The sequence below is a fragment of the Phascolarctos cinereus genome, unplaced genomic scaffold, assembly GCF_003287225.1.
Source record: "Phascolarctos cinereus isolate Bilbo 61053 unplaced genomic scaffold, phaCin_HiC Scaffold_2;HRSCAF=192, whole genome shotgun sequence".
NCBI classification, from domain to species: Eukaryota; Metazoa; Chordata; class Mammalia; order Diprotodontia; family Phascolarctidae; genus Phascolarctos; species Phascolarctos cinereus.
In genome coordinates, this window is record NW_027555625.1 from 227,283,172 (window position 1) to 227,296,027 (window position 12,856).

At 43.1% G+C, this 12,856-nt stretch overlaps 1 long non-coding RNA gene across 1 annotated transcript; it reads left to right on the forward strand.

Moving 5' to 3' along the window:
* Positions 1-8,765: 8,765 nt before the first annotated feature.
* Positions 8,766-12,054, forward strand: LOC110206413 (uncharacterized). The gene is made up of 4 exons (XR_002323907.2): positions 8,766-9,224; positions 9,377-9,461; positions 9,785-10,086; positions 10,237-12,054. It is a non-coding gene; the product is annotated as an uncharacterized LOC110206413 (long non-coding RNA).
* The last annotated feature ends 802 nt before the right edge of the window (positions 12,055-12,856 follow it).

Below are 12,856 nucleotides of genomic sequence, written 5' to 3' on the forward strand. Positions count from 1 at the left end.
AGACAGAGAGAGAGTGAAGATAAATGATAAGAGTGGGGATGACAGGGCAATCTGTTGGAAGAGCTTGGATGGAGTGGAATTGTTTATGCAAGTTGGGGGGTCAGCCTTGGTTAAGGAGTAAAGTCACTTCATTATGTGACATAGAGATGAAGTGGCAGAAGGCACCTAAATGTTAGGTGATGAGGATGAGGGGAAAAGAAGAAAGTTCATAACAAATAGCCTCAATTTTTTCTGTAAAATATGAGGTAAGCCTCTCAGCTGAGAGAGTAGGGGAAAGGGGAGCCAATGGAGGTTTGAAGAGGGATGAAAGGGTTTGGAAGAGCTGCTATGGAGAGGGCAATAGTGAGTTGAGAGAGGTATAGCAGGATTGCCCAGCAGCAGTGAGGTCCCAGTTGAGTATGTATAACACAAATTTGTGGTGCATCCAATCAGAAGGGTTGGTTGATTTTCTCCACTTTCATTCAAGGAGCGAAGTGCTTCCAGAGAAGGAGAAAATGGACAGTCTAGACACTCTGGAGCAGGATAATTACAAATAGTGATAATAATAATAATAATTACAGAATGCCAAGGATTTTCTTGAAAATTGCAAGAACTATTCTCAAATCCAAAGCATCCAGGCATAGGGAGCAATTAAGAGACCAGGGGCTTTGGACATGGCCTCGCACCTGGGCAGCGGGTGCTTGCTTCCTCACACCTCTACATTCTAATAGAAGTCTGAATGTTTTTTTATTTTTATTTGAATGGTGGAAGTGATCCAAGATTGAGGCTTGGCAACTTCTTCCTCATCATTGAAATGGGGCTTACTTAACCTCACCAGGCTTTTGTGAAAGAAAGCACTTTATGTATTTCAAAGAGTTATTAGAAATTTCGACTCTCAAAGAAACAAAGTGGAAAGTTCAGTAAAGTCACAAAGTCAGTTCAAGGTCATCCTAATAAGTGCCCTGCTCCACATTTGCCTTGAAGAAGGCTTTTCCTAGGATGATTCCATTTCCCAGAAATGCTTGTTACTTCCTTGTAGTGCTTCCTCCTAGCATTTTATACCTGATCTTATCATTGCAGCCCTAGTAGTTTTTGGAACGTGTCTTATCTCCTCGTCTAAATTATGAGCTAAAGGGCAGGGCTTACTTCTTATTCATTCTTTTCAGGTCCTCCTGCACATTGTAGGTGCTTAAAGTTTGGAGCTTTGAATGGAAGAGAGGAGGCTCCTGAACACTTGTCGGTTTTTATGTGGCACTTCATGGTGCTTTCTGATCTAGATTAAATAATAAATGAATTTGATGGAGGTGACCTGAGGAGACTAAATTGACTAGCTAATCAGATTTTTTCCTCTAGTCCAGGTTGGCCTTCTGTTCTCTTTCTCAGCAGCAAACTTTGGCAGAGGGCTGGGTTCAAAGCCAAGTTGAAAGGCATAAATAGGACAAGAAAATAGAAGTTGTGGATTTGAGAACTCCTAACCAGACCACAAACTAGCCCTGTGACCTGGGCTACATAACTTCCCCTTTTGGGGTCTCAGTTTTCCTTATCTACAAAATGAAAGATTTATACCAGATGGTCTCTAAAACTCTTTTTGGCTCAAACATTTACTACTACTCTTTTAAAAATTTTTAAAAATCAATTTTGTTAAATATTTCCCAATTATATGTAAAAATTTTTATGCATTTTAAAAATGAATGAATTTAAATTTAAATTTAAAATGAATGAATTTAAAAATGATGCATTTTTAAAATTTTTGAGTTCCTGCTTTTACTCTTAATATTTTTTCCCCCAGACTTTCAATTGAAAATAAAAAATATTCCAGGGACCAGAGAATGCTTGTGGGGAGTGGGGCATATGTAGGTCTGCTGTGAAAGTCCCATTTCTTCCCAAAGCTATGGAATTTGGAATTCCTTGCTTCATTCCTGCATATGCGATTAAAATGCAATCAATCCTGGGGATAAAGGGACCCCACCTGCAGCCCAGGGCTTGGAATCAGATCTGACTCTGCAACTGTGTGACCTTGTGATTTCTTTGGGAAACAGATTCCTCACCTGTAGAATGAGGGACTCCTGAGAGCCCCATCCGGATCTAAACCTATGCTCCTACAATCCCATGAGTCCAAGTCATTCACCGCCCCCCCACCCCAGTCTGTTTCCTTTAGTGTTAATGGTGGTAATCCTCACGTGCTATTCTAACAGCTTTGTTTATGAGGAAAGTGCTTTGTTACGAATGTGAGCTGTGATTGTTACTGGAGCCCCAAGTGTTAGAGGTAGCTTCTCAGTCCCCTCGGCAGTTGGATCAGGTTGTGTCTTGGAGATTCTCAATAAGAACAACTCATCTTTTTGACTTGGGCCCCGACCCAGAATCTTTCTCTGGGAAAAAAGTATCACAATCTGACTTGTTTCGACTTTTCCTTATGGCTAATAGACTCTATTCCTATAAATCATCCAGAGCTTTTGAACCTAAGACATATATTTAGGAAAGCAATGAGGTGTAGCCAATCATTTCAAAATATATCCAAGACTTGGAAGGGGCATGCGTCCCCAGGCCTGCTCAGCGGGTATAAGAGGTCCAGCAGTGCAAGTTAATGCAGTTTCTTGGCTCCCATAACCTCCCTCCCTCCAGAATACTTTGATCTCAGTCCTCCTGAACATAGGGGAAGTCTAGAAGTCTCAACAGCCTGAGTATGCTAGAATGCAGGGAGCCAGCTTTATATTAACTTAGGTTGCTACTTCCCAAGCTGTCCTTGGTTGGCTGCTGCTAAATGTGGCTCCCAGCTCCCTGTAGCCCTTGCTCCCAGGCACTGCTGCTAGGTGGCACAGTGACTAGAGCACTGGGCCTGAAGTTAGGAAGGTGAGTTCAAATCCAGTCTGGGTCACCCCAGACAAGTCACTTAGCCTCTATCTGCCTCAGTTTCTTCAACAGTAAAATGGCAATAATAGCACATCTCAAAGTGGTTGTGATAATGAGATATGAGATGATAATTGTAAAGTTGGCATGTAGTATATGTATATATATATACACGCACATACATACACACATGTATGTGTATATGTATGTATATGTATATTTATATATATTTACATGTGTAGTGAATATATACTTTGCCACCTTTACTATATACAACCATATATGCACATACATACATATATACATGTTCACTTGTGTGGGTATATCAGCTCTTCAGAAAAGCAGAGCCCAGCCCAGTGTTGTACTAGTCTAATGGAAAGAATCTTGGATTTCAAGTCAGAAGACCTAGATTCAAATTCTTCCTCTTAGCAGGTCTCAGGCAAATTGATTCACTTCTCTGGAGCTTGATTTTTTCATTTTTAGAATGAGGGGATTGGTCTGGGTGACTTTTAAAGTCTCTTTCTGCTCTAAATCTATGATCTGGTGATCCTTTTCTGCCTTCATAAATTCTTCTGGTGACATCATCAGTATCATCATCAGCATCATTTATTATCATTATGTTCCTGGGGCATTTAGAGATTTACAAAGTACATTTCTCACAACAACAGCCATGAGGTTGGTGGTGTAAGTAGTATCTCCATGTTACAGATGAGGAAACTGAGGGTCAGGGAAGGCCATGACTTTTGCCCATGATTACTCAGGTAAGGGTACAGTGCTCTCTCCAGTATCCCAGACCAATAAGAATAATCCCAGGGATTCCTGGGGTTCAGTTTCCCCATTTGTAAAATGATGAGGAAAGGGAAATGCTGGACTAGATGCTCTGTCCAGCACTAGTCTATGGAAAGCTCCCTGGCAAGAATCCTTTTGACAAGGCTTAGTTAACAGTTATTGTCTGGGCTGGACTGGGTTAGGTGGTTTCTCTGCCTTCTCAGAGACTTTGACTTTGGCCCTTCCTCTCAGCTCTTTGTTTACTATTGATTGATGACCTAATTATTTCCTATCTTCCTTCCTGGTTTGAATAACCAGATCCAACAAAGGAGACCGGGAGAGGTCCTCACCACTCGGCCTAAAGAAGTTCCCATGCGTTCTGAGAGATCAGATGTGGTCCACCAAAATAGTGAGCTGGGGGAAGTTTTTGGGGTGCTTACTTTTGCTGTTCAGTCATTTCAGTCATGTCCAACACTTTTTTACTCCATTTGGGGTTTTCTTGGCAAAGATACTGGTTTGCCACTCCCTTCTCCAGCTCATTCAAGAGATAAGGAAACTGAGGCAAACATAGTTAAGTGATTTGCCCACTGTCACACAGCTGATAATTGTCTGGGCCAGATTTGAATCTAGGAAGATGTGTCTTTCTGACTCCAGGCCTGGCTCTCTGTCCACTTGCGCCACCTAGCTGCCCTAGGTGCTGACATTAGGGTCCTAAATAATAACAGCTAGCATTTACATGGATTTTAAGTTTTGCAAAAAACTTTACAGACTATCTCATTTGATGCTTGCAATAACCCTGGAAAGGACACATTATGCCCATATTACTCCCATTCTACAGATGAAGAAACTAAGGTCCAGGGAGGTTAAGTGACTTGCCCAGCATCATATAGCTCATGAGTAAGTGGCTAAGGCAGAATTCAAACTGTATTGTGTGGGTAGATGGTTTGCATCTTGAGGGAGGGTCAAAAGAGCGGGGGAAAGTAGAGGGAGGGCTCATTGGCGCCTTCAAATCACTTCAGGAGGCCAAAACCTACTCTCTCAGCTCATAAGTATAGCCTTGGTCAAAGGATCCCCCAGACTCATCACAGATTAGTATAATAGCTGAAACCCCAGGTTTATAATCAGACATCCTGGATTTGAATTCTGAATTTTTCAATTAGCAGCTATTTGACCTTGGGCAGCTCTCTTCTCTCAGTCCTTCTGTTGCCCATCTGGGGTGGGGAGCCTTTGGCCTTGAGGCCACATGTGGCCTTCTAGTTCCTTGGGTGCAGCCTTTTGACTGAGTCCAAGTTTTACAGAATAAATCCTTTCATTAAGGGGATTTGTTCTGTGAAGTTTGGATTCAGTCAAAGGGCCGCACTTGAGAACCTAGAGGGCCACATGTGGCCTCCAGGCTGCAGGTTCTCTATCCCCGTTAGCCCCTCACAGGACTGTTATGAGGATCAAGACACCAAAGGATGCAATCCCTGCCCTCAAGGAACTTACATTCTCTACTCAAATGAAATAATGGATGGAAAAGGGCTCAGTCAGGAGTAAAGTGCTGCACACATACAACGTGGTCCCACGACAAGATGAAAAAAAGGAGAGAGATGAGTGCAGGGAAGTGAGAAGACCTGGATGGGAGGTGAGAGACTCCTGGGGCTGCCCCTCAGTCACAGCAAGAACATCCAACACATTTTTCCTTTTACTGGAACCTAGTTTTATTGGCTACAAAATAAGTGTTTTGGACTGGTTGATGACCATGGGCTCTTCCAACTCTAATAAATAATCTTATGTCCTAAAATTCCTTCCAACTCTGACAAGGAAGCTGGTGTCTAGGACAGTTTGAGGCTGGTGCAGCACTGCCACCTGCTGGCCATATCATCTAAGGGCATCGCCTAACAGTTCTGTCAGGCTTTCCCTCTGGCCACTAAGAGGGATTTGTTCAGGAGGCAAACTGGATCATAGATATAGAATTTAAAAGGACCTTAGAGATCATCCAGTATAACCCCTTTATTTTGCAAATGAGAGGACTGAACCCTAGTGCTTAAACGACTTGCCCAAGGTCACACATGATGGAAGTGGAAGAGATTTGAACCAAAGTTCCTCTATAAAATGAGGGGGTTAGATTTGATGATTTCTAAGCTTCTTTCCACCTCTAAATCTTTAACTCCAAATGTTCTCTCCATTACCCCATGTCCTGTGTCCAGAGGACTCTGCCTTCCATTGGTCTTTTCCCATTTCCCAGCAGGTGACTAAGCCCCTGGGCCCCAAGACTTGTTCATGAGACAAAAACAAAACCCCTGCACAATTTCTGCCAGTGTAAATGAGTGCTTGGAGAGATGCTTGGAGGCAGTGAGAGGTTGAATGATTTGCCCAATGTCACATAGTCAGTAAAGACAGTCAGTATCATCAGCTGGACTTGAACTTAGGTCTTCCTCAATCCAAGACCAGCTCTCTATCCACTATGCTGTGCTGCCCCTCATGTTAAACATGCAGCACTGTAAGGTTTACAAAGTGCTTTAATCACACCACTCTTTTGAGGTAGGTAGTGCAAGTATTTTACAGATAAGGCAAGTGAGATTCAGAAAGGGAGAGTTACTTCCTCAAAATCACACAGTTATCTGGTATGAAACACTCTTTTATTGATGCCAAGGTAAGGACTCTTTCCACAACATGCTGTTACTTCCCAGGACTTAGTTCCTGCTTCCTCCAGCCCACCTTTCATAAAGGGCACCTTGATCCATTATAAATTATACAAGCAAACATGCTTCTCCAGTTGGAAATTACTGCTCTCCTCTAACCTCTTGAAGCAGTAGTAGTAGTAGTTGAGTAGAGACAGAATGTAGTAGAGTGAATTGGAAAGGTTTCTGGACCTGAAGTTAGGAGGACTGGGTTCAAATTCTGGCTCCAAAACTTAGGTGTGTAAATCACCTGTAAAAAGGGGCAATGATTTTTTTCATTCCCCACCTCACAAAATTGTGAGCAAAATGCTTTGTAAAATCACTATGGAAATGTTAGTTAATATGATGATAAGTGTCTGCATCTCCCTTCCCCTAGGAACAATGAACTGGGCAGCCTCATTTTTCTTTAAATTTCCCCCTTCCAGTTAAGGATGGCTTGAGAGAGGCACTGGAGGTATGAAGGAAAGAGACCTTGGCCAGGAGTCAGAACAACCCTCACTCTGCTCCTACTGAGCTATGCTACCATAGGGTAACTCATTTCTCTGATTCTCATGTGTAAAATGAGCTGATCTCTGGGATCCCTCCTGGCTCTGATTTTATGACTGATTTAGTGATTTAGCAAGAGGTTGGGTTGTAACCTTCAGCTTGGGGTTGAAATGTGGGCTCAGTACCCAGATGGGCCAGGCATCTTAGTTCAGAGGAAAACTCAAGTTCATAGGCTGTGGTTAATAAGACTACAGATTCCACCCCCCCACACACACACTTTGCTACCAGGAGAAAAGGTAGCAATACAGATGGCTCAATCTGGTCTCATCTCCAAGATCCTGGAGGGTGCTCAGTACCATAATTGATGAATCACAAAACAAACACAGGAGAGCCAAATGTGGGGAGAAATGCTTCCTTTTGGGGGGCTATTGGACATGGATGGTAGACAGAGGGGTGGGTAGAGCTGAACTCACGTGCAGTACCCAGATGCAGGGTGAGGCTGCCCATTGTCAGGTACATGCACCACCCTCCACAGATAGGTACCGGGTGAAGACAGTCTGGGATCAAAGATTGTTGAAGAGGAACACCTCGGATCTGGAGGAAATGCATACTTTGAGGGAAGAGGCTGCTCATACCTGCTTAAGTTTGGCTCCTATCCCTTTTCATTAACCCCTCATCATGGGAGGGGACCCAGGGCTGAGCAATTTTTACAAGACCCTTTATTTTTTCCTGACCTCTTCTTTGCCAACATCCCCTTAGTACTTAGGTGATAGGAGTAGGGCCTAAAATTGTGATTTCATTGGCATAGGGAACTACTAAGTCAGGAAGCCCCTTCTATTAAGGCAGATCAGGACCTTCACTGAAACAGAATAGTTTTTCCCTCAGAGGTCCTTAAGATTGCATCTGTTTATTTTAAAAGATACATACATACATGTATACATACATACATAACAACATTTCAATATAATTGGTTTCCTTTCTAATATCATTTTTTATGCATTTAAAATTTTTCTGAGAAGGTAACTATAGGATTCATCACACTGTCATAAAGGTCTATTGTATATACGCATAAGATTTTTTTTTTTTGGTGAGGCAATTGGGATTAGGTGACTTGTCCAGGGTCACACAGCTAGTAAGTGTCAACTGTGTGGTCTGAGGCCGAATTTGAACTCAGGTCCTTGTGACTCCAGGGCACCACCTAGCTGCACCCCATGTACATAAGATTAAGAAACCTTAATCTAGTTTAACCATATCATTATTTTACAGAGTCAAAATGAAAGTCCAGAAGGTAAAGTGATTTTTTTTAGGTTATACTTGTGTAGCCATGCAAAACATATCCATAATAGTCATGTGAAAGAAAACAGAAAAAAAAAGCCAGAAAAATAAAATAAAAAACATGCTTCAATCTGTATCCGGACACTATCAGTTCTTTCTCTGGGAATGGATAGTATTTTTCACCATAAATCCTTCAGAGTTGTCTTAGATCATTGTATTGCTGAGAATAGCTAAGTCATTCACAGCTGATCATCTTACAATATTGCTGTTACTTTGTACACAGTACATTTTACTTTGCATCAGCCCATGAAGTCTTTCCAGGTTTTTCTGAGAGCATCCTGCTCATCATTTCTTATAGTACCATAGTATTCTGTCATAATTACATACCACAACTTGTTCAGCCATTCCCCAATTGATGGGCATCCTCTCAATTTCTAAATCTTTGTCCCCCCCAGAAAAGAACTGCTAAAAATACTTTTGGAACATATAGGTCCTTTTCCTTTTTGTTTTTTATCTCTTTTTGGATACAGACCTAGTAGTGATATTGTTAGGTCACAGGGTATGCATGGTTTTATAGCCCTTTGGGCATGGTTCCAAATTGCTCTACAGAATAGTTAAATCAGTTCACAACTCCACCAATAGTGCATTAAGGTCTCATTTTTCGCACATCCCCTCCATTTGTCTTTTACCTTTTCTGTCCTATTAGCCAATCTAATACATATGAGGTGGTACCTCAGAATTGTTTTAGTTTACATTTCTCCAATCAATAGTGAGTCAGAGTATTTTTTTATATGACTATAGATAGCTTTGATAACTTCATCTGAAAACTGATCATATTTTTTGATCATTTATCAGTTGGAGAATGGCTCTTATTTTTATAAATTTGACTCAGTTCTCTATATGTTTGAGAAACAAGGCCTTTATCAGAGAAACTTGCTTCAAAATTTTTCACACAGTTACTACTGCTAACTGTATTTCCCTCCATCCTATCCCCCCCCCCATTTATTCTAGTTTCTCTCTTCTATCACCCTGTTCCTCCTCAAAAATGAAACTGAATAGTTTTACACAGTTGCCTAGAGCCCTGAGAGGGTGAGTGACTTCCCCAGAACAAAGCATTCAGTATGTATCTATCAGGGAGAGGACTCTACCAGCCTCCTGGCTCAGCTCTCTATAAACCATACCTTGCTGCCTTTGTACAGAGCTCAGGTGAGTATGATCCAGCTCAGAGACAATGCGGGGAAACTCCCAAGATTTAGAGTCTGACAGCCCTAGGTTCAAATGTTGGCCCTGCTACTCACCATATGGGTGACTTTCAGCATGTCTCTGAGCCTTGATTTTATCTTGAAATCTTTTCTTAGCTCTGAATCCCGTGGTGTTACTTCTAGAAAGCCTTCCAGCTGCTAGACCTCATTCTTCTTTCCAGTCTCAGAGCCCAAAGAGCAGGTAAGACTTGGTGCTTTCATTGGCTAATTGTGAGGCTTGTGTCTGCAGCTTGGGAACAAGTCACTTGACCTCTCTGGTCATGCCGCCCCCCGCCCCCCAGGCCTGGATTCAATGGGCTCTCCAACTCTGACTTTCTACTTTTGAGGGCTCATTCTAACTCTGAGATTTCATGACTCCGTGATTCCCTAGGCCCTACTCCCTCATTTTACACCACACCCTTTCCTTCACCCCCAGCTGTTTCTTTTTTCTCTCCCCTTTCCTAATCTGCAGCCCCACTTCTCAGGTCCAGGTTTATCCCCTAGCTCACGGTCTGTGTTCTTCAGGGACTGCTTCTTCTGAGATGGCTTGGAGATGACCTTGATGAGGCGACTGTGGAAGGTACCTAGCTCTTGGCCTCCTTGCAACACCAGCCTTAACACCAACCGGAAGTGCTTTCTCTTGTCCGAGTCCGAGATAAAGAGAGCTTTGGCGCAGGCGAATTCCTAGCCAGTCGGCGAAGTGGGCAGCTTTGCCTTTGTCCTGGGGCCAGCAGGCTCAGTGAAGCCTTGGCTACCCAGTTGAGGATGGCTTAAAGAGCCCCCAACCCAAGCTCTCCCAGTCACCCTGGCCCCCTTGGACTGCCCAGGTAGGTCCCCTTCCTCCCTAAGCCCACACCAGTCCCTCCCGTCCAGGTCCCTGCCCAAGGTCATTGTCTGGGGGAGGAGGAAATGCAGCACCCCCGGCCCCCGACAGTGGAGATGTGGGGCTCTGCTCAGCTTTCCCCTCCTCACTCTAGAGTCCGGTTGCTTCTCAAAGCTCAGCTTTTGCGCCTCCGCGGAACCGCCGTCCAACCCCATGTAACCGCAGACCGTGCATCCAGCCTCCCCAGTCTCGTTTGCTAGAATACACCGCAGGTGACTGATGAGACGAGGTTGGAATGTACCATACAGCGTACTCCTGTGCAGTGGACTCAAGGGGGCGCTGTGGAGCTGCGCCTTCACCGTCTCGTCCCTGCTGACTCCCAACCCCTGGCTGGATCTGGGAGAAGTTGTGGAGTTGGTCCTACTTCTCCCACTCACCTTGCCCCTGTTCCGGCTTCAGCCTCCAGCCTGGGCCCGTGAGATACACGCAGGGCGGCGGACAGAAGAACCTACGTGGAGAGGCTGTTGTCACCTCTGGGCCAAGGGAAGGACCGACTGATAGGGGCGGGGAAGTGCTTGGATATGTCCCAAACTGTTCCGAGTCCTCAGAAAGAATCTTAGAAATTATTTAGCCTGGTACAAAGTGGAAAGAGCCCAAGACTTGGGAGTCCAAGGAAATGAGTTTAGATCCTAGCTCTGAAACTTAGTAGCTCTGTGACCTTATCAAGTCACTTCTCTCTGAGTCTCAGTTTCCTCATCTAGGTCTACACCTACTTCAGTGAGGTTTGTAAATAAATAATTGGTTATATAAATGGGAGGGTTCTTTCTATCTTTATTTTTTACTGCTACCCAATAAAGTTCATATTACCCATGACAACTTGGCTAATAAGGAACGGAAGAAAAATATTGGATCGGAAGAGGTGGGGCCACTGTATTTGGAAAAGGAAAAACAACCGATTCACACCTGGAGCACTGCCTAAGTATTCCTGAAACATTTGAAAGACCTAGAGGGAAACCTCAAAGGTAGGTCCCTCTGTAGAGGATTTATGGAAGAACAGGGACAAGAGTCCCAGAATGAGAAGTGGTGGATAGGTTACCATTTGTATGTATCAACTGAAGTATCAAGGGATAAAAATTAAAATTCACCTGACATTAAAGGCCCTCCACAATCTGAAGGCACCCTAACTCTTCAGCATGATCTCTGCTTTCTATTCTCCATGCATTGTAGATTCCAACCAAAGTAGAAGTCTTTGCTTCCCTAGGATATCTCATCTTCTCTCCCTTCCATGCCTTTGGTCTCATTTCCCTATGTCTGCAATGCCTCCTTCCCCTACTTCATTTGTTATTTTTATTAACAATATATCCTTTTAAGCCCAATTCAAATATCAGCTCCTCCTGTAAGTACCTTGAGGGCAGGTACTTGTTTTATTTTTTGTATTGGTATTTCCAGCAATGTGGGCAGGGCTTGGCATAGGGTATGATCTTAAGAAACATATATGATAGTAGCTTTTTTGTGGTGGCAAACAATGGGAAACTGAGGGGATACCCATTAACTGGGGAATGGCTGGACAAGTTGTGAATGTAATGGAATACTAGTGTTCTGTAAGAAATGACGAGCAGACAATTTCAGAAAAACCTGGAAAGACTTACATGAACCGATGCAAAGTGAAATGAGCAGAACCAGGAAAACATTATATACAGTAACAACAACATTGTGCTATGACAGCTCTGATAAACAGCTCTTCTCAGTAATGCAAGGATCTAAGACATCTCTAAAAGACTCATAATGGAAAATGCTATCCATATCCAGAGAAAGAACCATGGAGTCTGAATGCAGATGGAAGCATACTATTTTCTCTCTTTTTTTTCTTTCTCAAGGTTTTCCCCTTTTGTTCTGATTCTTCTTACACAACATGACTAATGTGGAAATATATTTAATATCATTGTACATGTATAGCCTATATCAGATTTGCATGCCATCTTGGGGAAAGGGGAGGGGAGGGAGGAGGAAAATTTGGAACTCAAAATCTTATAAAAAGAAATGTTGAAAGCTATAAATAAATAAATAAATAAGATTAAAAAGACAACAAATGAAAGTGAATCTTGAAAACTAAAAAGAAAAAGAAGTGCTTTCCCACTATGGTCCTTGCATGATTTATTTTGTCCTTATTTTGTGCTACTTCATTGCACTCAATGATGTTAATTACTTTTTGTGTTTGCCTTATTCCCTCTACTAACACTAGGAGAGGGAAGTGCTATTTTATGGCAAATGGGCCTGTGCTCTGTACAGAGCAGGGGCTTAACACAAGTTTGTTGAATGAATGCATGAACTTATTTAGTTGACAGGTGAGAAATTACTTACCTAGGTCACAGGGAGTCAGTCCAATGGGCTAGGTGCAGCCTGGGAGTACTGCAGGTTACAGTTAGAATGGGAAAGGGAGAGAGGTGAGAAGGGGCTCCCCAGCTTTCCTGCCACCTTTTCCCACTTTTCACTTCCATAGAATTTCTAGGCCACTTTGGTTCATACAATCCCACACATTCCTTTCATACTGTCTGTAGATATTTTCGAATCCAGTCTCTCAGACCCAATGGTTCTGGGGGTGACCTGGAACCAGTAGCAAGGATCCATGAGAAACGGACTTGTCTCAAAATTTTATGTCCACCCTGGAGCCCTGGGTAACCAGAGGTAGGCATTGACACAGGTTGTGGTCTAAATATTTGGGCTGCTGGGTGTTGAATGGGCCCTTCACAGAGCCTCAGCACTGGTCGACCCAA